Consider the following 24,394-nt stretch of genomic DNA (forward strand, 5'->3'; position numbering starts at 1 on the left):
GATAAAAGCAAGGGGTGATACCCAAACTAAAAACGAGGCTATGCAATTGGTGTTTCTGGTTCTTTCTTATGCTCTCAAAATCAAGTGGTATATTTTTCACGCTACAATTGGATTCGGACTTTGATTCTCCATAACCTTGAGCAACGAATCTCTGAACCTGATAAAAACTTGCAATGTTCTCCCCGTCGGGGAATCGAACCCCGGTCTCCCGCGTGACAGGCGGGGATACTCACCACTATACTAACGAGGACTAACTTCTTGAATCTGCAGGCAAAATTGGAGCTGAAAATACACCCAGAAACATGTCAGGGTGAGGTCTCGAGATGCGTCATTGGCCACAGAGATTATGTGCTACATGTTATCAAGCTAACATAAAACCCTAAATAAGAAGCAGATAAACAGATTTATTTTTGTCTCAGCTGAAACAAAGACTACAATACCACTTTGCAAAAAAGATAGTCATTTCAATTAAAAACCTTTTTCTGTTATCCTCTACTGGTCGGTCATGGCCAGGAAGCTTACATGATATCGGTCTATCTATCTCACTTACTATCCAGTTACTCCCTTTGAAAGTAGGGGATGCAAGTCCATTTTAGCCTGCAATTCATAGGAAAAGACACTTCTCTCTCAGTCTATACTCTGTAGGCATACAATAGTTTCAGCTTTGCTACATTGATGTGATGTCATAATCAGGTTTAGCTCACAAGAGACTTGTCCACTACATAGCTGTCTCCTCTGTTACAGCATGAGCCAATTGTAAGAGGATGATATGCAAATATTGTAATGCACAAAAACAGTACATGCCATGCTAGATAAAAGCAAGGGGTGATACCCAAACTAAAAACGAGGCTATGCAATTGGTGTTTCTGGTTCTTTCTTATGCTCTCAAAATCAAGTGGTATATTTTTCACACTACAATTGGATTCGGACTTTGATTCTCCATAACCTTGAGCAACGAATCTCTGAACCTGATAAAAACTTGCAATGTTCTCCCCGTCGGGGAATCGAACCCCGGTCTCCCGCGTGACAGGCGGGGATACTCACCACTATACTAACGAGGACTAACTTCTTGGATCTGCAGGCAAAATTGGAGCTGAAAATACACCCAGAAACATGTCAGGGTGAGGTCTCGAGATGCGTCTGTGTCATTGGCCACAGAGATTATGTGCTACATGTTATCAAGCTAACATAAAACCCTAAATAAGAAGCAGATAAAAAGATTTATTTTTGTCTCAGCTGAAACAAAGACTACAATACCACTTTGCAAAAAAGATAGTTATTTCAATTAAAAACCTTTTTCTGTTATCCTCTACTGGTCGGTCATGGCCAGGAAGCTTACATGATATCGGTCTATCTATCTCACTTACTATACAGTTACTCCCTTTGAAAGTAGGGGATGCAAGTCCATTTTAGCCTGCAATTCATAGGAAAAGACACTTCTCTCTCAGTCTATAGGCATACAATAGTTTCAGCTTTGCTACATTGATGTGATGTCATAATCAGGTTTAGCTCACAAGAGACTTGTCCACTACATAGCTGTCTCCTGTGTTACAGCATGAGCCAATTGTAAGAGGATGATATGCAAATATTGTAATGCACAAAAACAGTACATGCCATGCTAGATAAAAGCAAGGGGTGATACCCAAACTAAAAATGAGGCTATGCAATTGGTGTTTCTGGTTCTTTCTTATGCTCTCAAAATCAAGTGGTATATTTTTCACGCTACAATTGGATTCGGACTTTGATTCTCCATAACCTTGAGCAACGCATCTCTGAACCTGATAAAAACTTGCAATGTTCTCCCCGTCGGGGAATCGAACCCCGGTCTCCCGCGTGACAGGCGGGGATACTCACCACTATACTAACGAGGACTAACTTCTTGAATCTGCAGGCAAAATTGGAGCTGAAAATACACCCAGAAACATGTCAGGGTGAGGTCTCGAGATGCGTCTGTGTCATTGGCCACAGAGATTATGTGCTACATGTTATCAAGCTAACATAAAACCCTAAATAAGAAGCAGATAAAAAGATTTATTTTTGTCTCAGCTGAAACAAAGACTACAATACCACTTTGCAAAAAAGATAGTCATTTCAATTAAAAACCTTTTTCTGTTATCCTCTACTGGTCGGTCATGGCCAGGAAGCTTACATGATATCGGTCTTTCTATCTCACTTACTATACAGTTACTCCCTTTGAAAGTAGGGGATGCAAGTCCATTTTAGCCTGCAATTCATAGGAAAAGACACTTCTCTCTCAGTCTATACTCTGTAGGCATACAATAGTTTCAGCTTTGCTACATTGATGTGATGTCATAATCAGGTTTAGCTCACAAGAGACTTGTCCACTACATAGCTGTCTCCTGTGTTACAGCATGAGCCAATTGTAAGAGGATGATATGCAAATATTGTAATGCACAAAAACAGTACATGCCATGCTAGATAAAAGCAAGGGGTGATACCCAAACTAAAAACGAGGCTATGCAATTGGTATTTCTGGTTCTTTCTTATGCTCTCAAAATCAAGTGGTATATTTTTCACGCTACAATTGGATTCGGACTTTGATTCTCCATAACCTTGAGCAACGAATCTCTGAACCTGATAAAAACTTGCAATGTTCTCCCCGTCGGGGAATCGAACCCCGGTCTCCCGCGTGACAGGCGGGGATACTCACCACTATACTAACGAGGACTAACTTCTTGAATCTGCAGGTAAAATTGGAGCTGAAAATACACCCAGAAACATGTCAGGGTGAGGTCTCGAGATGCGTCTGTGTCATTGGCCACAGAGATTATGTGCTACATGTTATCAAGCTAACATAAAACCCTAAATAAGAAGCAGATAAACAGATTTATTTTTGTCTCAGCTGAAACAAAGACTACAATACCACTTTGCAAAAAAGATAGTCATTTCAATTAAAAACCTTTTTCTGTTATCCTCTACTGGTCGGTCATGGCCAGGAAGCTTACATGATATCGGTCTATCTATCTCACTTACTATCCAGTTACTCCCTTTGAAAGTAGGGGATGCAAGTCCATTTTAGCCTGCAATTCATAGGAAAAGACACTTCTCTCTCAGTCTATACTCTGTAGGCATACAATAGTTTCAGCTTTGCTACATTGATGTGATGTCATAATCAGGTTTAGCTCACAAGAGACTTGTCCACTACATAGCTGTCTCCTCTGTTACAGCATGAGCCAATTGTAAGAGGATGATATGCAAATATTGTAATGCACAAAAACAGTACATGCCATGCTAGATAAAAGCAAGGGGTGATACCCAAACTAAAAACGAGGCTATGCAATTGGTGTTTCTGGTTCTTTCTTATGCTCTCAAAATCAAGTGGTATATTTTTCACGCTACAATTGGATTCGGACTTTGATTCTCCATAACCTTGAGCAACGAATCTCTGAACCTGATAAAAACTTGCAATGTTCTCCCCGTCGGGGAATCGAACCCCAGTCTCCCGCGTGACAGGTGGGGATACTCACCACTATACTAACGAGGACTAACTTCTTGAATCTGCAGGCAAAATTGGAGCTGAAAATACACCCAGAAACATGTCAGGGTGAGGTCTCGAGATGCGTCTGTGTCATTGGCCACAGAGATTATGTGCTACATGTTATCAAGCTAACATAAAACCCTAAATAAGAAGCAGATAAAAAGATTTATTTTTGTCTCAGCTGAAACAAAGACTACAATACCACTTTGCAAAAAAGATAGTCATTTCAATTAAAAACCTTTTTCTGTTATCCTCTACTGGTCGGTCATGGCCAGGAAGCTTACATGATATCGGTCTTTCTATCTCACTTACTATACAGTTACTCCCTTTGAAAGTAGGGGATGCAAGTCCATTTTAGCCTGCAATTCATAGGAAAAGACACTTCTCTCTCAGTCTATACTCTGTAGGCATACAATAGTTTCAGCTTTGCTACATTGATGTGATGTCATAATCAGGTTTAGCTCACAAGAGACTTGTCCACTACATAGCTGTCTCCTGTGTTACAGCATGAGCCAATTGTAAGAGGATGATATGCAAATATTGTAATGCACAAAAACAGTACATGCCATGCTAGATAAAAGCAAGGGGTGATACCCAAACTAAAAACGAGGCTATGCAATTGGTGTTTCTGGTTCTTTCTTATGCTCTCAAAATCAAGTGGTATATTTTTCACGCTACAATTGGATTCGGACTTTGATTCTCCATAACCTTGAGCAACGAATCTCTGAACCTGATAAAAACTTGCAATGTTCTCCCCGTCGGGGAATCGAACCCCAGTCTCCCGCGTGACAGGTGGGGATACTCACCACTATACTAACGAGGACTAACTTCTTGAATCTGCAGGCAAAATTGGAGCTGAAAATACACCCAGAAACATGTCAGGGTGAGGTCTCGAGATGCGTCTGTGTCATTGGCCACAGAGATTATGTGCTACATGTTATCAAGCTAACATAAAACCCTAAATAAGAAGCAGATAAAAAGATTTATTTTTGTCTCAGCTGAAACAAAGACTACAATACCACTTTGCAAAAAAGATAGTCATTTAAATTAAAAACCTTTTTCTGTTATCCTCTACTGGTCGGTCATGGCCAGGAAGCTTACATGATATCGGTCTTTCTATCTCACTTACTATACAGTTACTCCCTTTGAAAGTAGGGGATGCAAGTCCATTTTAGCCTGCAATTCATAGGAAAAGACACTTCTCTCTTAGTCTATACTCTGTAGGCATACAATAGTTTCAGCTTTGCTACATTGATGTGATGTCATAATCAGGTTTAGCTCACAAGAGACTTGTCCACTACATAGCTGTCTCCTGTGTTACAGCATGAGCCAATTGTAAGAGGATGATATGCAAATATTGTAATGCACAAAAACAGTACATGCCATGCTAGATAAAAGCAAGGGGTGATACCCAAACTAAAAATGAGGCTATGCAATTGGTGTTTCTGGTTCTTTCTTATGCTCTCAAAATCAAGTGGTATATTTTTCACGCTACAATTGGATTCGGACTTTGATTCTCCATAACCTTGAGCAACGAATCTCTGAACCTGATAAAAACTTGCAATATTCTCCCCGTCGGGGAATCGAACCCCGGTCTCCCGCGTGACAGGCGGGGATACTCACCACTATACTAACGAGGACTAACTTCTTGGATCTGCAGGCAAAATTGGAGCTGAAAATACACCCAGAAACATGTCAGGGTGAGGTCTCGAGATGCGTCTGTGTCATTGGCCACAGAGATTATGTGCTACATGTTATCAAGCTAACATAAAACCCTAAATAAGAAGCAGATAAAAAGATTTATTTTTGTCTCAGCTGAAACAAAGACTACAATACCACTTTGCAAAAAAGATAGTTATTTCAATTAAAAACCTTTTTCTGTTATCCTCTACTGGTCGGTCATGGCCAGGAAGCTTACATGATATCGGTCTATCTATCTCACTTACTATACAGTTACTCCCTTTGAAAGTAGGGGATGCAAGTCCATTTTAGCCTGCAATTCATAGGAAAAGACACTTCTCTCTCAGTCTATAGGCATACAATAGTTTCAGCTTTGCTACATTGATGTGATGTCATAATCAGGTTTAGCTCACAAGAGACTTGTCCACTACATAGCTGTCTCCTGTGTTACAGCATGAGCCAATTGTAAGAGGATGATATGCAAATATTGTAATGCACAAAAACAGTACATGCCATGCTAGATAAAAGCAAGGGGTGATACCCAAACTAAAAATGAGGCTATGCAATTGGTGTTTCTGGTTCTTTCTTATGCTCTCAAAATCAAGTGGTATATTTTTCACGCTACAATTGGATTCGGACTTTGATTCTCCATAACCTTGAGCAACGAATCTCTGAACCTGATAAAAACTTGCAATGTTCTCCCCGTCGGGGAATCGAACCCCGGTCTCCCGCGTGACAGGCGGGGATACTCACCACTATACTAACGAGGACTAACTTCTTGAATCTGCAGGCAAAATTGGAGCTGAAAATACACCCAGAAACATGTCAGGGTGAGGTCTCGAGATGCGTCTGTGTCATTGGCCACAGAGATTATGTGCTACATGTTATCAAGCTAACATAAAACCCTAAATAAGAAGCAGATAAAAAGATTTATTTTTGTCTCAGCTGAAACAAAGACTACAATACCACTTTGCAAAAAAGATAGTCATTTCAATTAAAAACCTTTTTCTGTTATCCTCTACTGGTCGGTCATGGCCAGGAAGCTTACATGATATCGGTCTATCTATCTCACTTACTATACAGTTACTCCCTTTGAAAGTAGGGGATGCAAGTCCATTTTAGCCTGCAATTCATAGGAAAAGACACTTCTCTCTCAGTCTATAGGCATACAATAGTTTCAGCTTTGCTACATTGATGTGATGTCATAATCAGGTTTAGCTCACAAGAGACTTGTCCACTACATAGCTGTCTCCTGTGTTACAGCATGAGCCAATTGTAAGAGGATGATATGCAAATATTGTAATGCACAAAAACAGTACATGCCATGCTAGATAAAAGCAAGGGGTGATACCCAAACTAAAAATGAGGCTATGCAATTGGTGTTTCTGGTTCTTTCTTATGCTCTCAAAATCAAGTGGTATATTTTTCACGCTACAATTGGATTCGGACTTTGATTCTCCATAACCTTGAGCAACGAATCTCTGAACCTGATAAAAACTTGCAATGTTCTCCCCGTCGGGGAATCGAACCCCGGTCTCCCGCGTGACAGGCGGGGATACTCACCACTATACTAACAAGGACTAACTTCTTGAATCTGCAGGCAAAATTGGAGCTGAAAATACACCCAGAAACATGTCAGGGTGAGGTCTCGAGATGCGTCTGTGTCATTGGCCACAGAGATTATGTGCTACATGTTATCAAGCTAACATAAAACCCTAAATAAGAAGCAGATAAACAGATTTATTTTTGTCTCAGCTGAAACAAAGACTACAATACCACTTTGCAAAAAAGATAGTCATTTCAATTAAAAACCTTTTTCTGTTATCCTCTACTGGTCGGTCATGGCCAGGAAGCTTACATGATATCGGTCTATCTATCTCACTTACTATACAGTTACTCCCTTTGAAAGTAGGGGATGCAAGTCCATTTTAGCCTGCAATTCATAGGAAAAGACACTTCTCTCTCAGTCTATAGGCATACAATAGTTTCAGCTTTGCTACATTGATGTGATGTCATAATCAGGTTTAGCTCACAAGAGACTTGTCCACTACATAGCTGTCTCCTGTGTTACAGCATGAGCCAATTGTAAGAGGATGATATGCAAATATTGTAATGCACAAAAACAGTACATGCCATGCTAGATAAAAGCAAGGGGTGATACCCAAACTAAAAATGAGGCTATGCAATTGGTGTTTCTGGTTCTTTCTTATGCTCTCAAAATCAAGTGGTATATTTTTCACGCTACAATTGGATTCGGACTTTGATTCTCCATAACCTTGAGCAACGAATCTCTGAACCTGATAAAAACTTGCAATGTTCTCCCCGTCGGGGAATCGAACCCCGGTCTCCCGCGTGACAGGCGGGGATACTCACCACTATACTAACGAGGACTAACTTCTTGAATCTGCAGGCAAAATTGGAGCTGAAAATACACCCAGAAACATGTCAGGGTGAGGTCTCGAGATGCGTCTGTGTCATTGGCCACAGAGATTATGTGCTACATGTTATCAAGCTAACATAAAACCCTAAATAAGAAGCAGATAAAAAGATTTATTTTTGTCTCAGCTGAAACAAAGACTACAATACCACTTTGCAAAAAAGATAGTCATTTCAATTAAAAACCTTTTTCTGTTATCCTCTACTGGTCGGTCATGGCCAGGAAGCTTACATGATATCGGTCTATCTATCTCACTTACTATACAGTTACTCCCTTTGAAAGTAGGGGATGCAAGTCCATTTTAGCCTGCAATTCATAGGAAAAGACACTTCTCTCTCAGTCTATAGGCATACAATAGTTTCAGCTTTGCTACATTGATGTGATGTCATAATCAGGTTTAGCTCACAAGAGACTTGTCCACTACATAGCTGTCTCCTGTGTTACAGCATGAGCCAATTGTAAGAGGATGATATGCAAATATTGTAATGCACAAAAACAGTACATGCCATGCTAGATAAAAGCAAGGGGTGATACCCAAACTAAAAATGAGGCTATGCAATTGGTGTTTCTGGTTCTTTCTTATGCTCTCAAAATCAAGTGGTATATTTTTCACGCTACAATTGGATTCGGACTTTGATTCTCCATAACCTTGAGCAACGAATCTCTGAACCTGATAAAAACTTGCAATGTTCTCCCCGTCGGGGAATCGAACCCCGGTCTCCCGCGTGACAGGCGGGGATACTCACCACTATACTAACAAGGACTAACTTCTTGAATCTGCAGGCAAAATTGGAGCTGAAAATACACCCAGAAACATGTCAGGGTGAGGTCTCGAGATGCGTCTGTGTCATTGGCCACAGAGATTATGTGCTACATGTTATCAAGCTAACATAAAACCCTAAATAAGAAGCAGATAAACAGATTTATTTTTGTCTCAGCTGAAACAAAGACTACAATACCACTTTGCAAAAAAGATAGTCATTTCAATTAAAAACCTTTTTCTGTTATCCTCTACTGGTCGGTCATGGCCAGGAAGCTTACATGATATCGGTCTATCTATCTCACTTACTATCCAGTTACTCCCTTTGAAAGTAGGGGATGCAAGTCCATTTTAGCCTGCAATTCATAGGAAAAGACACTTCTCTCTCAGTCTATACTCTGTAGGCATACAATAGTTTCAGCTTTGCTACATTGATGTGATGTCATAATCAGGTTTAGCTCACAAGAGACTTGTCCACTACATAGCTGTCTCCTCTGTTACAGCATGAGCCAATTGTAAGAGGATGATATGCAAATATTGTAATGCACAAAAACAGTACATGCCATGCTAGATAAAAGCAAGGGGTGATACCCAAACTAAAAACGAGGCTATGCAATTGGTGTTTCTGGTTCTTTCTTATGCTCTCAAAATCAAGTGGTATATTTTTCACGCTACAATTGGATTCGGACTTTGATTCTCCATAACCTTGAGCAACGAATCTCTGAACCTGATAAAAACTTGCAATGTTCTCCCCGTCGGGGAATCGAACCCCAGTCTCCCGCGTGACAGGCGGGGATACTCACCACTATACTAGCGAGGATTAACTTCTTGAATCTGCAGGCAAAATTGGAGCTGAAAATACACCCAGAAACATGTCAGGGTGAGGTCTCGAAATGCGTCTGTGTCATTGGCCACAGAGATTATGTGCTACATGTTATCAAGCTAACATAAAACCCTAAATAAGAAGCAGATAAAAAGATTTATTTTTGTCTCAGCTGAAACAAAGACTACAATACCACTTTGCAAAAAAGATAGTCATTTCAATTAAAAACCTTTTTCTGTTATCCTCTACTGGTCGGTCATGGCCAGGAAGCTTACATGATATCGGTCTTTCTATCTCACTTACTATACAGTTACTCCCTTTGAAAGTAGGGGATGCAAGTCCATTTTAGCCTGCAATTCATAGGAAAAGACACTTCTCTCTCAGTCTATACTCTGTAGGCATACAATAGTTTCAGCTTTGCTACATTGATGTGATGTCATAATCAGGTTTAGCTCACAAGAGACTTGTCCACTACATAGCTGTCTCCTGTGTTACAGCATGAGCCAATTGTAAGAGGATGATATGCAAATATTGTAATGCACAAAAACAGTACATGCCATGCTAGATAAAAGCAAGGGGTGATACCCAAACTAAAAACGAGGCTATGCAATTGGTGTTTCTGGTTCTTTCTTATGCTCTCAAAATCAAGTGGTATATTTTTCACACTACAATTGGATTCGGACTTTGATTCTCCATAACCTTGAGCAACGAATCTCTGAACCTGATAAAAACTTGCAATGTTCTCCCCGTCGGGGAATCGAACCCCGGTCTCCCGCGTGACAGGCGGGGATACTCACCACTATACTAACGAGGACTAACTTCTTGGATCTGCAGGCAAAATTGGAGCTGAAAATACACCCAGAAACATGTCAGGGTGAGGTCTCGAGATGCGTCTGTGTCATTGGCCACAGAGATTATGTGCTACATGTTATCAAGCTAACATAAAACCCTAAATAAGAAGCAGATAAAAAGATTTATTTTTGTCTCAGCTGAAACAAAGACTACAATACCACTTTGCAAAAAAGATAGTTATTTCAATTAAAAACCTTTTTCTGTTATCCTCTACTGGTCGGTCATGGCCAGGAAGCTTACATGATATCGGTCTATCTATCTCACTTACTATACAGTTACTCCCTTTGAAAGTAGGGGATGCAAGTCCATTTTAGCCTGCAATTCATAGGAAAAGACACTTCTCTCTCAGTCTATACTCTGTAGGCATACAATAGTTTCAGCTTTGCTACATTGATGTGATGTCATAATCAGGTTTAGCTCACAAGAGACTTGTCCACTACATAGCTGTCTCCTGTGTTACAGCATGAGCCAATTGTAAGAGGATGATATGCAAATATTGTAATGCACAAAAACAGTACATGCCATGCTAGATAAAAGCAAGGGGTGATACCCAAACTAAAAACGAGGCTATGCAATTGGTGTTTCTGGTTCTTTCTTATGCTCTCAAAATCAAGTGGTATATTTTTCACGCTACAATTGGATTCGGACTTTGATTCTCCATAACCTTGAGCAACGAATCTCTGAACCTGATAAAAACTTGCAATGTTCTCCCCGCCGGGGAATCGAACCCCGGTCTCCCGCGTGACAGGCGGGGATACTCACCACTATACTAACGAGGACTAACTTCTTGAATCTGCAGGCAAAATTGGAGCTGAAAATACACCCAGAAACATGTCAGGGTGAGGTCTCGAGATGCGTCTGTGTCATTGGCCACAGAGATTATGTGCTACATGTTATCAAGCTAACATAAAACCCTAAATAAGAAGCAGATAAACAGATTTATTTTTGTCTCAGCTGAAACAAAGACTACAATACCACTTTGCAAAAAAGATAGTCATTTCAATTAAAAACCTTTTTCTGTTATCCTCTACTGGTCGGTCATGGCCAGGAAGCTTACATGATATCGGTCTATCTATCTCACTTACTATCCAGTTACTCCCTTTGAAAGTAGGGGATGCAAGTCCATTTTAGCCTGCAATTCATAGGAAAAGACACTTCTCTCTCAGTCTATACTCTGTAGGCATACAATAGTTTCAGCTTTGCTACATTGATGTGATGTCATAATCAGGTTTAGCTCACAAGAGACTTGTCCACTACATAGCTGTCTCCTGTGTTACAGCATGAGCCAATTGTAAGAGGATGATATGCAAATATTGTAATGCACAAAAACAGTACATGCCATGCTAGATAAAAGCAAGGGGTGATACCCAAACTAAAAATGAGGCTATGCAATTGGTGTTTCTGGTTCTTTCTTATGCTCTCAAAATCAAGTGGTATATTTTTCACGCTACAATTGGATTCGGACTTTGATTCTCCATAACCTTGAGCAACGAATCTCTGAACCTGATAAAAGCTTGCAATGTTCTCCCCGTCGGGGAATCGAACCCCGGTCTCCCGCGTGACAGGCGGGGATACTCACCACTATACTAACGAGGACTAACTTCTTGAATCTGCAGGCAAAATTGGAGCTGAAAATACACCCAGAAACATGTCAGGGTGAGGTCTCGAGATGCGTCTGTGTCATTGGCCACAGAGATTATGTGCTACATGTTATCAAGCTAACATAAAACCCTAAATAAGAAGCAGATAAAAAGATTTATTTTTGTCTCAGCTGAAACAAAGACTACAATACCACTTTGCAAAAAAGATAGTCATTTCAATTAAAAACCTTTTTCTGTTATCCTCTACTGGTCGGTCATGGCCAGGAAGCTTACATGATATCGGTCTTTCTATCTCACTTACTATACAGTTACTCCCTTTGAAAGTAGGGGATGCAAGTCCATTTTAGCCTGCAATTCATAGGAAAAGACACTTCTCTCTCAGTCTATACTCTGTAGGCATACAATAGTTTCAGCTTTGCTACATTGATGTGATGTCATAATCAGGTTTAGCTCACAAGAGACTTGTCCACTACATAGCTGTCTCCTGTGTTACAGCATGAGCCAATTGTAAGAGGATGATATGCAAATATTGTAATGCACAAAAACAGTACATGCCATGCTAGATAAAAGCAAGGGGTGATACCCAAACTAAAAATGAGGCTATGCAATTGGTGTTTCTGGTTCTTTCTTATGCTCTCAAAATCAAGTGGTATATTTTTCACGCTACAATTGGATTCGGACTTTGATTCTCCATAACCTTGAGCAACGAATCTCTGAACCTGATAAAAACTTGCAATGTTCTCCCCGTCGGGGAATCGAACCCCGGTCTCCCGCGTGACAGGCGGGGATACTCACCACTATACTAACGAGGACTAACTTCTTGAATCTGCAGGCAAAATTGGAGCTGAAAATACACCCAGAAACATGTCAGGGTGAGGTCTCGAGATGCGTCTGTGTCATTGGCCACAGAGATTATGTGCTACATGTTATCAAGCTAACATAAAACCCTAAATAAGAAGCAGATAAACAGATTTATTTTTGTCTCAGCTGAAACAAAGACTACAATACCACTTTGCAAAAAAGATAGTTATTTCAATTAAAAACCTTTTTCTGTTATCCTCTACTGGTCGGTCATGGCCAGGAAGCTTACATGATATCGGTCTATCTATCTCACTTACTATCCAGTTACTCCCTTTGAAAGTAGGGGATGCAAGTCCATTTTAGCCTGCAATTCATAGGAAAAGACACTTCTCTCTCAGTCTATACTCTGTAGGCATACAATAGTTTCAGCTTTGCTACATTGATGTGATGTCATAATCAGGTTTAGCTCACAAGAGACTTGTCCACTACATAGCTGTCTCCTGTGTTACAGCATGAGCCAATTGTAAGAGGATGATATGCAAATATTGTAATGCACAAAAACAGTACATGCCATGCTAGATAAAAGCAAGGGGTGATACCCAAACTAAAAACGAGGCTATGCAATTGGTGTTTCTGGTTCTTTCTTATGCTCTCAAAATCAAGTGGTATATTTTTCACACTACAATTGGATTCGGACTTTGATTCTCCATAACCTTGAGCAACGAATCTCTGAACCTGATAAAAACTTGCAATGTTCTCCCCGTCGGGGAATCGAACCCCGGTCTCCCGCGTGACAGGCGGGGATACTCACCACTATACTAACGAGGACTAACTTCTTGGATCTGCAGGCAAAATTGGAGCTGAAAATACACCCAGAAACATGTCAGGGTGAGGTCTCGAGATGCGTCTGTGTCATTGGCCACAGAGATTATGTGCTACATGTTATCAAGCTAACATAAAACCCTAAATAAGAAGCAGATAAAAAGATTTATTTTTGTCTCAGCTGAAACAAAGACTACAATACCACTTTGCAAAAAAGATAGTCATTTCAATTAAAAACCTTTTTCTGTTATCCTCTACTGGTCGGTCATGGCCAGGAAGCTTACATGATATCGGTCTTTCTATCTCACTTACTATACAGTTACTCCCTTTGAAAGTAGGGGATGCAAGTCCATTTTAGCCTGCAATTCATAGGAAAAGACACTTCTCTCTCAGTCTATACTCTGTAGGCATACAATAGTTTCAGCTTTGCTACATTGATGTGATGTCATAATCAGGTTTAGCTCACAAGAGACTTGTCCACTACATAGCTGTCTCCTGTGTTACAGCATGAGCCAATTGTAAGAGGATGATATGCAAATATTGTAATGCACAAAAACAGTACATGCCATGCTAGATAAAAGCAAGGGGTGATACCCAAACTAAAAACGAGGCTATGCAATTGGTGTTTCTGGTTCTTTCTTATGCTCTCAAAATCAAGTGGTATATTTTTCACGCTACAATTGGATTCGGACTTTGATTCTCCATAACCTTGAGCAACGAATCTCTGAACCTGATAAAAACTTGCAATGTTCTCCCCGCCGGGGAATCGAACCCCGGTCTCCCGCGTGACAGGCGGGGATACTCACCACTATACTAACGAGGACTAACTTCTTGAATCTGCAGGCAAAATTGGAGCTGAAAATACACCCAGAAACATGTCAGGGTGAGGTCTCGAGATGCGTCTGTGTCATTGGCCACAGAGATTATGTGCTACATGTTATCAAGCTAACATAAAACCCTAAATAAGAAGCAGATAAACAGATTTATTTTTGTCTCAGCTGAAACAAAGACTACAATACCACTTTGCAAAAAAGATAGTCATTTCAATTAAAAACCTTTTTCTGTTATCCTCTACTGGTCGGTCATGGCCAGGAAGCTTACATGATATCGGTCTATCTATCTCACTTACTATCCAGTTACTCCCTTTGAAAGTAGGGGATGCAAGTCCATTTTAGCCTGCAATTCATAGGAAAAGACACTTCTCTCTCAGTCTATACTCTGTAGGCATACAATAGTTTCAGCTTTGCTACATTGATGTGATGTCATAATCAGGTTTAGCTCACAAGAGACTTGTCCACTACATAGCTGTCTCCTGTGTTACAGCATGAGCCAATTGTAAGAGGATGATATGCAAATATTGTAATGCACAAAAACAGTACATGCCATGCTAGATAAAAGCAAGGGGTGATACCCAAACTAAAAATGAGGCTATGCAATTGGTGTTTCTGGTTCTTTCTTATGCTCTCAAAATCAAGTGGTATATTTTTCACGCTACAATTGGATTCGGACTTTGATTCTCCATAACCTTGAGCAACGAATCTCTGAACCTGATAAAAACTTGCAATGTTCTCCCCGTCGGGGAATCGAACCCCGGTCTCCCGCGTGACAGGCGGGGATACTCACCACTATACTAACGAGGACTAACTTCTTGAATCTGCAGGCAAAATTGGAGCTGAAAATACACCCAGAAACATGTCAGGGTGAGGTCTCGAGATGCGTCTGTGTCATTGGCCACAGAGATTATGTGCTACATGTTATCAAGCTAACATAAAACCCTAAATAAGAAGCAGATAAAAAGATTTATTTTTGTCTCAGCTGAAACAAAGACTACAATACCACTTTGCAAAAAAGATAGTCATTTCAATTAAAAACCTTTTTCTGTTATCCTCTACTGGTCGGTCATGGCCAGGAAGCTTACATGATATCGGTCTTTCTATCTCACTTACTATACAGTTACTCCCTTTGAAAGTAGGGGATGCAAGTCCATTTTAGCCTGCAATTCATAGGAAAAGACACTTCTCTCTCAGTCTATACTCTGTAGGCATACAATAGTTTCAGCTTTGCTACATTGATGTGATGTCATAATCAGGTTTAGCTCACAAGAGACTTGTCCACTACATAGCTGTCTCCTGTGTTACAGCATGAGCCAATTGTAAGAGGATGATATGCAAATATTGTAATGCACAAAAACAGTACATGCCATGCTAGATAAAAGCAAGGGGTGATACCCAAACTAAAAATGAGGCTATGCAATTGGTGTTTCTGGTTCTTTCTTATGCTCTCAAAATCAAGTGGTATATTTTTCACGCTACAATTGGATTCGGACTTTGATTCTCCATAACCTTGAGCAACGAATCTCTGAACCTGATAAAAACTTGCAATGTTCTCCCCGTCGGGGAATCGAACCCCGGTCTCCCGCGTGACAGGCGGGGATACTCACCACTATACTAACGAGGACTAACTTCTTGAATCTGCAGGCAAAATTGGAGCTGAAAATACACCCAGAAACATGTCAGGGTGAGGTCTCGAGATGCGTCTGTGTCATTGGCCACAGAGATTATGTGCTACATGTTATCAAGCTAACATAAAACCCTAAATAAGAAGCAGATAAACAGATTTATTTTTGTCTCAGCTGAAACAAAGACTACAATACCACTTTGCAAAAAAGATAGTTATTTCAATTAAAAACCTTTTTCTGTTATCCTCTACTGGTCGGTCATGGCCAGGAAGCTTACATGATATCGGTCTATCTATCTCACTTACTATACAGTTACTCCCTTTGAAAGTAGGGGATGCAAGTCCATTTTAGCCTGCAATTCATAGGAAAAGACACTTCTCTCTCAGTCTATACTCTGTAGGCATACAATAGTTTCAGCTTTGCTACATTGATGTGATGTCATAATCAGGTTTAGCTCACAAGAGACTTGTCCACTACATAGCTGTCTCCTGTGTTACAGCATGAGCCAATTGTAAGAGGATGATATGCAAATATTGTAATGCACAAAAACAGTACATGCCATGCTAGATAAAAGCAAGGGGTGATACCCAAACTAAAAACGAGGCTATGCAATTGGTGTTTCTGGTTCTTTCTTATGCTCTCAAAATCAAGTGGTATATTTTTCACACTACAATTGGATTCGGACTTTGATTCTCCATAACCTTGAGCAACGAATCTCTGAACCTGATAAAAACTTGCAATGTTCTCCCCGTCGGGGAATCGAACCCCGGTCTCCCGCGTGACAGGCGGGGATACTCACCACTATACTAACGAGGACTAACTTCTTGGATCTGCAGGCAAAATTGGAGCTGAAAATACACCCAGAAACATGTCAGGGTGAGGTCTCGAGATGCGTCTGTGTCATTGGCCACAGAGATTATGTGCTACATGTTATCAAGCTAACATAAAACCCTAAATAAGAAGCAGATAAAAAGATTTATTTTTGTCTCAGCTGAAACAAAGACTACAATACCACTTTGCAAAAAAGATAGTTATTTCAATTAAAAACCTTTTTCTGTTATCCTCTACTGGTCGGTCATGGCCAGGAAGCTTACATGATATCGGTCTATCTATCTCACTTACTATACAGTTACTCCCTTTGAAAGTAGGGGATGCAAGTCCATTTTAGCCTGCAATTCATAGGAAAAGACACTTCTCTCTCAGTCTATAGGCATACAATAGTTTCAGCTTTGCTACATTGATGTGATGTCATAATCAGGTTTAGCTCACAAGAGACTTGTCCACTACATAGCTGTCTCCTGTGTTACAGCATGAGCCAATTGTAAGAGGATGATATGCAAATATTGTAATGCACAAAAACAGTACATGCCATGCTAGATAAAAGCAAGGGGTGATACCCAAACTAAAAATGAGGCTATGCAATTGGTGTTTCTGGTTCTTTCTTATGCTCTCAAAATCAAGTGGTATATTTTTCACGCTACAATTGGATTCGGACTTTGATTCTCCATAACCTTGAGCAACGAATCTCTGAACCTGATAAAAACTTGCAATGTTCTCCCCGTCGGGGAATCGAACCCCGGTCTCCCGCGTGACAGGCGGGGATACTCACCACTATACTAACGAGGACTAACTTCTTGAATCTGCAGGCAAAATTGGAGCTGAAAATACACCCAGAAACATGTCAGGGTGAGGTCTCGAGATGCGTCTGTGTCATTGGCCACAGAGATTATGTGCTACATGTTATCAAGCTAACATAAAACCCTAAATAAGAAGCAGATAAAAAGATTTATTTTTGTCTCAGCTGAAACAAAGACTACAATACCACTTTGCAAAAAAGATAGTCATTTCAATTAAAAACCTTTTTCTGTTATCCTCTACTGGTCGGTCATGGCCAGGAAGCTTACATGATATCGGTCTTTCTATCTCACTTACTATACAGTTACTCCCTTTGAAAGTAGGGGATGCAAGTCCATTTTAGCCTGCAATTCATAGGAAAAGACACTTCTCTCTCAGTCTATACTCTGTAGGCATACAATAGTTTCAGCTTTGCTACATTGATGTGATGTCATAATCAGGTTTAGCTCACAAGAGACTTGTCCACTACATAGCTGTCTCCTGTGTTACAGCATGAGCCAATTGTAAGAGGATGATATGCAAATATTGTAATGCACAAAAACAGTACATGCCATGCTAGATAAAAGCAAGGGGTGATACCCAAACTAAAAACGAGGCTATGCAATTGGTGTTTCTGGTTCTTTCTTATGCTCTCAAAATCAAGTGGTATATTTTTCACGCTACAATTGGATTCGGACTTTGATTCTCCATAACCTTGAGCAACGAATCTCTGAACCTGATAAAAACTTGCAATGTTCTCCCCGCCGGGGAATCGAACCCCGGTCTCCCGCGTGACAGGCGGGGATACTCACCACTATACTAACGAGGACTAACTTCTTGAATCTGCAGGCAAAATTGGAGCTGAAAATACACCCAGAAACATGTCAGGGTGAGGTCTCGAGATGCGTCTGTGTCATTGGCCACAGAGATTATGTGCTACATGTTATCAAGCTAACATAAAACCCTAAATAAGAAGCAGATAAACAGATTTATTTTTGTCTCAGCTGAAACAAAGACTACAATACCACTTTGCAAAAAAGATAGTCATTTCAATTAAAAACCTTTTTCTGTTATCCTCTACTGGTCGGTCATGGCCAGGAAGCTTACATGATATCGGTCTATCTATCTCACTTACTATCCAGTTACTCCCTTTGAAAGTAGGGGATGCAAGTCCATTTTAGCCTGCAATTCATAGGAAAAGACACTTCTCTCTCAGTCTATACTCTGTAGGCATACAATAGTTTCAGCTTTGCTACATTGATGTGATGTCATAATCAGGTTTAGCTCACAAGAGACTTGTCCACTACATAGCTGTCTCCTGTGTTACAGCATGAGCCAATTGTAAGAGGATGATATGCAAATATTGTAATGCACAAAAACAGTACATGCCATGCTAGATAAAAGCAAGGGGTGATACCCAAACTAAAAATGAGGCTATGCAATTGGTGTTTCTGGTTCTTTCTTATGCTCTCAAAATCAAGTGGTATATTTTTCACGCTACAATTGGATTCGGACTTTGATTCTCCATAACCTTGAGCAACGAATCTCTGAACCTGATAAAAACTTGCAATGTTCTCCCCGTCGGGGAATCGAACCCCGGTCTCCCGCGTGACAGGCGGGGATACTCACCACTATACTAACGAGGACTAACTTCTTGAATCTGCAGGCAAAATTGGAGCTGAAAATACACCCAGAAACATGTCAGGGTGAGGTCTCGAGATGCGTCTGTGTCATTGGCCACAGAGATTATGTGCTACATGTTATCAAGCTAACATAAAACCCTAAATAAGAAGCAGATAAACAGATTTATTTTTGTCTCAGCTGAAACAAAGACTACAATACCACTTTGCAAAAAAGATAGTTATTTCAATTAAAAACCTTTTTCTGTTATCCTCTACTGGTCGGTCATGGCCAGGAAGCTTACATGATATCGGTCTATCTATCTCACTTACTATACAGTTACTCCCTTTGAAAGTAGGGGATGCAAGTCCATTTTAGCCTGCAATTCATAGGAAAAGACACTTCTCTCTCAGTCTATACTCTGTAGGCATACAATAGTTTCAGCTTTGCTACATTGATGTGATGTCATAATCAGGTTTAGCTCACAAGAGACTTGTCCACTACATAGCTGTCTCCTGTGTTACAGCATGAGCCAATTGTAAGAGGATGATATGCAAATATTGTAATGCACAAAAACAGTACATGCCATGCTAGATAAAAGCAAGGGGTGATACCCAAACTAAAAACGAGGCTATGCAATTGGTGTTTCTGGTTCTTTCTTATGCTCTCAAAATCAAGTGGTATATTTTTCACACTACAATTGGATTCGGACTTTGATTCTCCATAACCTTGAGCAACGAATCTCTGAACCTGATAAAAACTTGCAATGTTCTCCCCGTCGGGGAATCGAACCCCGGTCTCCCGCGTGACAGGCGGGGATACTCACCACTATACTAACGAGGACTAACTTCTTGGATCTGCAGGCAAAATTGGAGCTGAAAATACACCCAGAAACATGTCAGGGTGAGGTCTCGAGATGCGTCTGTGTCATTGGCCACAGAGATTATGTGCTACATGTTATCAAGCTAACATAAAACCCTAAATAAGAAGCAGATAAAAAGATTTATTTTTGTCTCAGCTGAAACAAAGACTACAATACCACTTTGCAAAAAAGATAGTTATTTCAATTAAAAACCTTTTTCTGTTATCCTCTACTGGTCGGTCATGGCCAGGAAGCTTACATGATATCGGTCTATCTATCTCACTTACTATACAGTTACTCCCTTTGAAAGTAGGGGATGCAAGTCCATTTTAGCCTGCAATTCATAGGAAAAGACACTTCTCTCTCAGTCTATAGGCATACAATAGTTTCAGCTTTGCTACATTGATGTGATGTCATAATCAGGTTTAGCTCACAAGAGACTTGTCCACTACATAGCTGTCTCCTGTGTTACAGCATGAGCCAATTGTAAGAGGATGATATGCAAATATTGTAATGCACAAAAACAGTACATGCCATGCTAGATAAAAGCAAGGGGTGATACCCAAACTAAAAATGAGGCTATGCAATTGGTGTTTCTGGTTCTTTCTTATGCTCTCAAAATCAAGTGGTATATTTTTCACGCTACAATTGGATTCGGACTTTGATTCTCCATAACCTTGAGCAACGAATCTCTGAACCTGATAAAAACTTGCAATGTTCTCCCCGTCGGGGAATCGAACCCCGGTCTCCCGCGTGACAGGCGGGGATACTCACCACTATACTAACGAGGACTAATTTCTTGAATCTGCAGGCAAAATTGGAGCTGAAAATACACCCAGAAACATGTCAGGGTGAGGTCTCGAGATGCGTCTGTGTCATTGGCCACAGAGATTATGTGCTACATGTTATCAAGCTAACATAAAACCCTAAATAAGAAGCAGATAAAAAGATTTATTTTTGTCTCAGCTGAAACAAAGACTACAATACCACTTTGCAAAAAAGATAGTCATTTCAATTAAAAACCTTTTTCTGTTATCCTCTACTGGTCGGTCATGGCCAGGAAGCTTACATGATATCGGTCTTTCTATCTCACTTACTATACAGTTACTCCCTTTGAAAGTAGGGGATGCAAGTCCATTTTAGCCTGCAATTCATAGGAAAAGACACTTCTCTCTCAGTCTATACTCTGTAGGCATACAATAGTTTCAGCTTTGCTACATTGATGTGATGTCATAATCAGGTTTAGCTCACAAGAGACTTGTCCACTACATAGCTGTCTCCTGTGTTACAGCATGAGCCAATTGTAAGAGGATGATATGCAAATATTGTAATGCACAAAAACAGTACATGCCATGCTAGATAAAAGCAAGGGGTGATACCCAAACTAAAAACGAGGCTATGCAATTGGTGTTTCTGGTTCTTTCTTATGCTCTCAAAATCAAGTGGTATATTTTTCACGCTACAATTGGATTCGGACTTTGATTCTCCATAACCTTGAGCAACGAATCTCTGAACCTGATAAAAACTTGCAATGTTCTCCCCGTCGGGGAATCGAACCCCGGTCTCCCGCGTGACAGGCGGGGATACTCACCACTATACTAACGAGGACTAACTTCTTGAATCTGCAGGCAAAATTGGAGCTGAAAATACACCCAGAAACATGTCAGGGTGAGGTCTCGAGATGCGTCTGTGTCATTGGCCACAGAGATTATGTGCTACATGTTATCAAGCTAACATAAAACCCTAAATAAGAAGCAGATAAACAGATTTATTTTTGTCTCAGCTGAAACAAAGACTACAATACCACTTTGCAAAAAAGATAGTCATTTCAATTAAAAACCTTTTTCTGTTATCCTCTACTGGTCGGTCATGGCCAGGAAGCTTACATGATATCGGTCTATCTATCTCACTTACTATCCAGTTACTCCCTTTGAAAGTAGGGGATGCAAGTCCATTTTAGCCTGCAATTCATAGGAAAAGACACTTCTCTCTCAGTCTATACTCTGTAGGCATACAATAGTTTCAGCTTTGCTACATTGATGTGATGTCATAATCAGGTTTAGCTCACAAGAGACTTGTCCACTACATAGCTGTCTCCTGTGTTACAGCATGAGCCAATTGTAAGAGGATGATATGCAAATATTGTAATGCACAAAAACAGTACATGCCATGCTAGATAAAAGCAAGGGGTGATACCCAAACTAAAAATGAGGCTATGCAATTGGTGTTTCTGGTTCTTTCTTATGCTCTCAAAATCAAGTGGTATATTTTTCACGCTACAATTGGATTCGGACTTTGATTCTCCATAACCTTGAGCAACGAATCTCTGAACCTGATAAAAACTTGCAATGTTCTCCCCGTCGGGGAATCGAACCCCGGTCTCCCGCGTGACAGGCGGGGATACTCACCACTATACTAACGAGGACTAACTTCTTGAATCTGCAGGCAAAATTGGAGCTGAAAATACACCCAGAAACATGTCAGGGTGAGGTCTCGAGATGCGTCTGTGTCATTGGCCACAGAGATTATGTGCTACATGTTATCAAGCTAACATAAAACCCTAAATAAGAAGCAGATAAAAAGATTTATTTTTGTCTCAGCTGAAACAAAGACTACAATACCACTTTGCAAAAAAGATAGTCATTTCAATTAAAAACCTTTTTCTGTTATCCTCTACTGGTCGGTCATGGCCAGGAAGCTTACATGATATCGGTCTTTCTATCTCACTTACTATACAGTTACTCCCTTTGAAAGTAGGGGATGCAAGTCCATTTTAGCCTGCAATTCATAGGAAAAGACACTTCTCTCTCAGTCTATACTCTGTAGGCATACAATAGTTTCAGCTTTGCTACATTGATGTGATGTCATAATCAGGTTTAGCTCACAAGAGACTTGTCCACTACATAGCTGTCTCCTGTGTTACAGCATGAGCCAATTGTAAGAGGATGATATGCAAATATTGTAATGCACAAAAACAGTACATGCCATGCTAGATAAAAGCAAGGGGTGATACCCAAACTAAAAATGAGGCTATGCAATTGGTGTTTCTGGTTCTTTCTTATGCTCTCAAAATCAAGTGGTATATTTTTCACGCTACAATTGGATTCGGACTTTGATTCTCCATAACCTTGAGCAACGAATCTCTGAACCTGATAAAAACTTGCAATGTTCTCCCCGTCGGGGAATCGAACCCCGGTCTCCCGCGTGACAGGCGGGGATACTCACCACTATACTAATGAGGACTAACTTCTTGAATCTGCAGGCAAAATTGGAGCTGAAAATACACCCAGAAACATGTCAGGGTGAGGTCTCGAGATGCGTCTGTGTCATTGGCCACAGAGATTATGTGCTACATGTTATCAAGCTAACATAAAACCCTAAATAAGAAGCAGATAAACAGATTTATTTTTGTCTCAGCTGAAACAAAGACTACAATACCACTTTGCAAAAAAGATAGTTATTTCAATTAAAAACCTTTTTCTGTTATCCTCTACTGGTCGGTCATGGCCAGGAAGCTTACATGATATCGGTCTATCTATCTCACTTACTATACAGTTACTCCCTTTGAAAGTAGGGGATGCAAGTCCATTTTAGCCTGCAATTCATAGGAAAAGACACTTCTCTCTCAGTCTATACTCTGTAGGCATACAATAGTTTCAGCTTTGCTACATTGATGTGATGTCATAATCAGGTTTAGCTCACAAGAGACTTGTCCACTACATAGCTGTCTCCTGTGTTACAGCATGAGCCAATTGTAAGAGGATGATATGCAAATATTGTAATGCACAAAAACAGTACATGCCATGCTAGATAAAAGCAAGGGGTGATACCCAAACTAAAAACGAGGCTATGCAATTGGTGTTTCTGGTTCTTTCTTATGCTCTCAAAATCAAGTGGTATATTTTTCACACTACAATTGGATTCGGACTTTGATTCTCCATAACCTTGAGCAACGAATCTCTGAACCTGATAAAAACTTGCAATGTTCTCCCCGTCGGGGAATCGAACCCCGGTCTCCCGCGTGACAGGCGGGGATACTCACCACTATACTAACGAGGACTAACTTCTTGGATCTGCAGGCAAAATTGGAGCTGAAAATACACCCAGAAACATGTCAGGGTGAGGTCTCGAGATGCGTCTGTGTCATTGGCCACAGAGATTATGTGCTACATGTTATCAAGCTAACATAAAACCCTAAATAAGAAGCAGATAAAAAGATTTATTTTTGTCTCAGCTGAAACAAAGACTACAATACCACTTTGCAAAAAAGATAGTTATTTCAATTAAAAACCTTTTTCTGTTATCCTCTACTGGTCGGTCATGGCCAGGAAGCTTACATGATATCGGTCTATCTATCTCACTTACTATACAGTTACTCCCTTTGAAAGTAGGGGATGCAAGTCCATTTTAGCCTGCAATTCATAGGAAAAGACACTTCTCTCTCAGTCTATAGGCATACAATAGTTTCAGCTTTGCTACATTGATGTGATGTCATAATCAGGTTTAGCTCACAAGAGACTTGTCCACTACATAGCTGTCTCCTGTGTTACAGCATGAGCCAATTG

At 40.3% G+C, this 24,394-nt stretch overlaps 27 non-coding genes across 27 annotated transcripts; all 27 read right to left on the minus strand.

Moving 5' to 3' along the window:
* Nucleotides 1-178: 178 nt before the first annotated feature.
* Nucleotides 179-250, minus strand: TRNAD-GUC (transfer RNA aspartic acid (anticodon GUC)). Its single transcript has one exon. It is a non-coding gene; the product is annotated as a tRNA-Asp (tRNA).
* A 739-nt stretch (nt 251-989) lies between these two features.
* Nucleotides 990-1,061, minus strand: TRNAD-GUC (transfer RNA aspartic acid (anticodon GUC)). Its single transcript has one exon. It is a non-coding gene; the product is annotated as a tRNA-Asp (tRNA).
* A 738-nt stretch (nt 1,062-1,799) lies between these two features.
* TRNAD-GUC (transfer RNA aspartic acid (anticodon GUC)) lies at nt 1,800-1,871 on the minus strand. Its single transcript has one exon. It is a non-coding gene; the product is annotated as a tRNA-Asp (tRNA).
* A 745-nt stretch (nt 1,872-2,616) lies between these two features.
* Nucleotides 2,617-2,688, minus strand: TRNAD-GUC (transfer RNA aspartic acid (anticodon GUC)). Its single transcript has one exon. It is a non-coding gene; the product is annotated as a tRNA-Asp (tRNA).
* Nucleotides 2,689-5,067: 2,379 nt separating this feature from the next.
* TRNAD-GUC (transfer RNA aspartic acid (anticodon GUC)) lies at nt 5,068-5,139 on the minus strand. The gene has a single exon. It is a non-coding gene; the product is annotated as a tRNA-Asp (tRNA).
* A 738-nt stretch (nt 5,140-5,877) lies between these two features.
* Nucleotides 5,878-5,949, minus strand: TRNAD-GUC (transfer RNA aspartic acid (anticodon GUC)). The gene has a single exon. It is a non-coding gene; the product is annotated as a tRNA-Asp (tRNA).
* Nucleotides 5,950-6,687: 738 nt separating this feature from the next.
* TRNAD-GUC (transfer RNA aspartic acid (anticodon GUC)) lies at nt 6,688-6,759 on the minus strand. The gene has a single exon. It is a non-coding gene; the product is annotated as a tRNA-Asp (tRNA).
* Nucleotides 6,760-7,497: 738 nt separating this feature from the next.
* Nucleotides 7,498-7,569, minus strand: TRNAD-GUC (transfer RNA aspartic acid (anticodon GUC)). Its single transcript has one exon. It is a non-coding gene; the product is annotated as a tRNA-Asp (tRNA).
* A 738-nt stretch (nt 7,570-8,307) lies between these two features.
* On the minus strand, nt 8,308-8,379 carry TRNAD-GUC (transfer RNA aspartic acid (anticodon GUC)). Its single transcript has one exon. It is a non-coding gene; the product is annotated as a tRNA-Asp (tRNA).
* A 1,562-nt stretch (nt 8,380-9,941) lies between these two features.
* On the minus strand, nt 9,942-10,013 carry TRNAD-GUC (transfer RNA aspartic acid (anticodon GUC)). The gene has a single exon. It is a non-coding gene; the product is annotated as a tRNA-Asp (tRNA).
* Nucleotides 10,014-10,758: 745 nt separating this feature from the next.
* Nucleotides 10,759-10,830, minus strand: TRNAD-GUC (transfer RNA aspartic acid (anticodon GUC)). The gene has a single exon. It is a non-coding gene; the product is annotated as a tRNA-Asp (tRNA).
* A 745-nt stretch (nt 10,831-11,575) lies between these two features.
* TRNAD-GUC (transfer RNA aspartic acid (anticodon GUC)) lies at nt 11,576-11,647 on the minus strand. The gene has a single exon. It is a non-coding gene; the product is annotated as a tRNA-Asp (tRNA).
* A 745-nt stretch (nt 11,648-12,392) lies between these two features.
* On the minus strand, nt 12,393-12,464 carry TRNAD-GUC (transfer RNA aspartic acid (anticodon GUC)). The gene has a single exon. It is a non-coding gene; the product is annotated as a tRNA-Asp (tRNA).
* Nucleotides 12,465-13,209: 745 nt separating this feature from the next.
* On the minus strand, nt 13,210-13,281 carry TRNAD-GUC (transfer RNA aspartic acid (anticodon GUC)). Its single transcript has one exon. It is a non-coding gene; the product is annotated as a tRNA-Asp (tRNA).
* A 745-nt stretch (nt 13,282-14,026) lies between these two features.
* Nucleotides 14,027-14,098, minus strand: TRNAD-GUC (transfer RNA aspartic acid (anticodon GUC)). Its single transcript has one exon. It is a non-coding gene; the product is annotated as a tRNA-Asp (tRNA).
* A 745-nt stretch (nt 14,099-14,843) lies between these two features.
* TRNAD-GUC (transfer RNA aspartic acid (anticodon GUC)) lies at nt 14,844-14,915 on the minus strand. The gene has a single exon. It is a non-coding gene; the product is annotated as a tRNA-Asp (tRNA).
* Nucleotides 14,916-15,660: 745 nt separating this feature from the next.
* Nucleotides 15,661-15,732, minus strand: TRNAD-GUC (transfer RNA aspartic acid (anticodon GUC)). The gene has a single exon. It is a non-coding gene; the product is annotated as a tRNA-Asp (tRNA).
* Nucleotides 15,733-16,477: 745 nt separating this feature from the next.
* Nucleotides 16,478-16,549, minus strand: TRNAD-GUC (transfer RNA aspartic acid (anticodon GUC)). The gene has a single exon. It is a non-coding gene; the product is annotated as a tRNA-Asp (tRNA).
* Nucleotides 16,550-17,287: 738 nt separating this feature from the next.
* On the minus strand, nt 17,288-17,359 carry TRNAD-GUC (transfer RNA aspartic acid (anticodon GUC)). Its single transcript has one exon. It is a non-coding gene; the product is annotated as a tRNA-Asp (tRNA).
* Nucleotides 17,360-18,104: 745 nt separating this feature from the next.
* Nucleotides 18,105-18,176, minus strand: TRNAD-GUC (transfer RNA aspartic acid (anticodon GUC)). Its single transcript has one exon. It is a non-coding gene; the product is annotated as a tRNA-Asp (tRNA).
* Nucleotides 18,177-18,921: 745 nt separating this feature from the next.
* Nucleotides 18,922-18,993, minus strand: TRNAD-GUC (transfer RNA aspartic acid (anticodon GUC)). Its single transcript has one exon. It is a non-coding gene; the product is annotated as a tRNA-Asp (tRNA).
* A 745-nt stretch (nt 18,994-19,738) lies between these two features.
* TRNAD-GUC (transfer RNA aspartic acid (anticodon GUC)) lies at nt 19,739-19,810 on the minus strand. Its single transcript has one exon. It is a non-coding gene; the product is annotated as a tRNA-Asp (tRNA).
* A 738-nt stretch (nt 19,811-20,548) lies between these two features.
* TRNAD-GUC (transfer RNA aspartic acid (anticodon GUC)) lies at nt 20,549-20,620 on the minus strand. Its single transcript has one exon. It is a non-coding gene; the product is annotated as a tRNA-Asp (tRNA).
* A 745-nt stretch (nt 20,621-21,365) lies between these two features.
* On the minus strand, nt 21,366-21,437 carry TRNAD-GUC (transfer RNA aspartic acid (anticodon GUC)). Its single transcript has one exon. It is a non-coding gene; the product is annotated as a tRNA-Asp (tRNA).
* A 745-nt stretch (nt 21,438-22,182) lies between these two features.
* Nucleotides 22,183-22,254, minus strand: TRNAD-GUC (transfer RNA aspartic acid (anticodon GUC)). Its single transcript has one exon. It is a non-coding gene; the product is annotated as a tRNA-Asp (tRNA).
* Nucleotides 22,255-22,999: 745 nt separating this feature from the next.
* Nucleotides 23,000-23,071, minus strand: TRNAD-GUC (transfer RNA aspartic acid (anticodon GUC)). The gene has a single exon. It is a non-coding gene; the product is annotated as a tRNA-Asp (tRNA).
* Nucleotides 23,072-23,816: 745 nt separating this feature from the next.
* TRNAD-GUC (transfer RNA aspartic acid (anticodon GUC)) lies at nt 23,817-23,888 on the minus strand. The gene has a single exon. It is a non-coding gene; the product is annotated as a tRNA-Asp (tRNA).
* Nucleotides 23,889-24,394: the final 506 nt, after the last annotated feature.

Source organism: Pseudophryne corroboree, chromosome 11, assembly GCF_028390025.1.
Source record: "Pseudophryne corroboree isolate aPseCor3 chromosome 11, aPseCor3.hap2, whole genome shotgun sequence".
NCBI classification, from domain to species: Eukaryota; Metazoa; Chordata; class Amphibia; order Anura; family Myobatrachidae; genus Pseudophryne; species Pseudophryne corroboree.